Source organism: Telopea speciosissima, unplaced genomic scaffold (assembly GCF_018873765.1).
Source record: "Telopea speciosissima isolate NSW1024214 ecotype Mountain lineage unplaced genomic scaffold, Tspe_v1 Tspe_v1.0012, whole genome shotgun sequence".
Taxonomy (NCBI): Eukaryota; Viridiplantae; Streptophyta; class Magnoliopsida; order Proteales; family Proteaceae; genus Telopea; species Telopea speciosissima.
In genome coordinates this window covers 276,876-280,000 of record NW_025317348.1, presented here as the reverse complement: position 1 = coordinate 280,000, position 3,125 = coordinate 276,876, and the positions used below count along the sequence as shown (strand labels likewise).

Sequence of the window (3,125 nt, the reverse complement as noted above, 5' to 3'; positions counted from 1 at the left end):
TTTCGCTTCTCTAGAGAAGATGAGACGCTAAAAATGAAAGTGTTCGCAACGCATACCGAAAGGGTACCAATTAAGCCGACCATTAATGACTAGTTCGAACACCAGGAGCGGTCTGATTCCTTATTTGATAAGACCGCTCTTAGAAACATGAAACAAAACCAAACCGAAATAGTTCGGAGCCCAGAAAAAACTACTTCTTCGTAAGTGAGGTGAGGTACTTCTTTCGGTTTGAATAGGGGGTCGCCCTTTTTTTGGTTGAAGTAGCCACGACTTTGGTCGTAGTCAGTTCAAACACATAAACCCGCAGCCATGTTGATCAAAATGACTAAGTTTCATGACTTGACCAGTCACTCGCCCTCGTATTCTAAGATCATCTCACCCTGTGGTCGACATTCCATTCCCCTTAGTCGTAGGTGCTCGTTCTATTTTGATTTGAATGGGCCGGGTCTCCCGAGGTACATATGGCCGGCCCTTCGGGTGTCTCGGTGATACAAACAAAGAAAAGACGAATTCCAATCACATCACCGACCAATCCTTACCAAAGGAGGAAATAGAATCGAACGCTTACAGCGCCTTATTTCCTTCCCGTTGATTCCCCCCGCCAATCAAGCTGCACTTCCTTCTAACAAGTGGCTGAGAGTTAGCAAGCTACCTTGGCCTCTTGGCAGGAGGTTCGCTGTCCCCCTCCTTTCCGGTCCGGCCGCGGTACGGCACCTGAACCCGAAGCTACGATCAGATCCGATTGGATCTGATCCGTTCAGATTCCACAGATCCAGCCGATTGGGTCTGGTCCTATCCGACCCAACCCCGGAACTTAGAACGGCCGGCCTGTTTTGGATGGTAGAACGGGGAGAGGGGGAGTCGTGCCCATTCTCTCTCCGGGCACGAGCAGGAACATCCAAATTTCAGACCGAATACATGTACATGACGGAACGACATATCATAGAATACGTGATCTGATTTGATAGGCTGCCTGCAGAAATAGTTGACCGACCGCATAACAATTCATTCTTGTGTGTAGCGCGTGGGGCCATGTCTCCCGAACGATCATAGTACGGCCGCTCATCTAATATCAAATCAATCGGTAGATCTCACTTCCCTTCCCCCGCCGGAAGGGATAGCGTATCTACAGCTGATCTACGACCACCCTTACCCAACATTTAGTTTAGACGCGGCTCGAATGCCTTTACGCTATAGGGCTGTGTTAAGCATGCTTCTTTGACAGAAAAAAAAGTCTTTTTCCATGACAACAGTCGCGACTATAAACATACGGTACGCTCTCTCGCGACTATAAAGGGCGGGGCGGTAAGCTCTCTATCAACAACAGGGGGGCTGTTCTCCTTTGTCAACTCCTTGCTTGTGTCGTTGACAAAGTCAACCGAGCCTAACCAAAGCGTCACAACATAATCCTAAGGTTGACTTTGTCAACGCTACTAAGGACCGGGGCGAGCGGAATTCAGTAGAGGCTCGAAGAGGGGCTTACTAAGCGAAGGGCCGAAGGCGGCTTTGCTATCCATCCTACTATACCACCGAAGGGCGGCAGGCAAAGCTGCAAGGAGATAGTGCGGCTTTCTTTGTTCTCATGGCAGAGTGAGTTGTCCATAGTGTCCGCCAATAGAGCCGGCTTTTAGTGAAGATCCGCTCATGCTGCATGAGGGGCGGCAAAAGGCGGCTTTGCTCATGAGTTAGCGGTCAAGCGGAAAAGGACCTGCTGGCTTCTTTTCTTTCCCTACCTAAAGGCAGCCTTGCTCGCAGCTCGCAGACAGATGAAGGGTGAAGGAAAAATAAGAAGCAAGTCTTGCCCTTGATCCTAACCCTCCGAGAGCCACCGTTAGGTGGTTCTGAGCCAAGTGCGATCGATTGTCCTTCCTTTATAGATTGAACTTCCGGAACTCTTGAACTAAAGGAAGGTTTGGAACCCTAGCCAGGGATTAGTCATTCAAGGATCAGTTGATGCGCCGGGATATTAGACAGTTATTCGGTGCTGCTCCAGGACGAACAGTAGAGGCACATGGAGGTATTGGCTCTCACTATCGATCGGATGGAGGGAACCGCGGCGCCGATTGAAGAGGGGCTCGAAGTTGATTTCGACTAGCGAGTTTACGTACGGAGGTCCTAAGTTGATCATTGCTCGGCGAAGTCTGATTTGAGCCCCGGTCAAACTGATCCCTCCGGCAGGGGGTGGTCTCGTATTAGCAATGTTTTGATCGCACGTATCTGTCGTTGCCGATGAACCGATCACCAAGAGAAAGTTTCTCTCTTAAGGTGAAGCGCGTTTCAGCCATCTCCAACTCTCTCCGAAAGGCTTGCTTGGGAGGTGGCAACGGAATATGTTGGAATTGCTTCTTCCCCCACCACGGATGAAACCGTGACAAACTGAACGGAAGGTTCAGATAGCGAATTCTGTGACTCATTTATCACCGCGTCTACATCTATCCCCATGGATTTTCGGGGTATGATCCTCATTCTCCCGGAGGGTAACTGGACCGAAGAAGCAAGAAGGCTGGCTCTTCTTGTCTTGACGGCTCAATGCGGAGGGTGGTCGTAGATCACAAAGCAGCTCCTCCATTGCATAGACTCGACCTACGACGCTTGAAAGAGAGCCGGTGTAGATAGAGGCAACTTTTAAGTTGCTTCTCCCCACTTCCGATCCCTCGAGTGAATCCATATAGAGAATATAGGGGCCACGAAATCCCATCCTTATGGTGTCTTCTCGGCGGATTTCTGTCGGGACATCTTAAGTCAAGGCCTCCCCAGCCAACCCCCTGAAAGAACTAGTGAAGCGATCAGTATCCCTTCCTCCGTTCCTCCCCTTACCGATGTGGAATTGATAAAGAAATGCTTGATTGCAATGGTTGAGGGTTGAGCTTTGAATTCATGGCATGAACAAGGGCCGGGAAATCCATGTTTGATAAGATAAGGAATTTCATGTATGAAATCTATATTGTTGAGGGGGCCGGCCCGGGAGAAGTTCTCGAGGGTGTTCGTTCTATTCTTTTACCATTGTCGTCCACGGTTTCCTTGTCGACGCGAAGGGACGAGCAGCCCGCAAAGTCTGACGCGGCTCGAATCATTTTCTTTTTCGAGTTTCGTCTTCAATAACTTGGAATCATCAGGAGGGATTG

General features: G+C 49.6%; 1 protein-coding gene across 1 annotated transcript in view; it reads right to left on the bottom strand.

Moving 5' to 3' along the window:
• The window catches only part of LOC122647057 (cytochrome c biogenesis CcmF C-terminal-like mitochondrial protein), a 1,958-nt gene extending 1,243 nt beyond the window's left edge, over nucleotides 1-715 (bottom strand). Inside the window, exon 1 of the mRNA XM_043840574.1 lies at nucleotides 1-715. This exon is cut by the window's left edge and continues 1,243 nt beyond it. The gene's annotated coding sequence lies outside the window, so the exon portion shown is untranslated.
• Nucleotides 716-3,125: the final 2,410 nt, after the last annotated feature.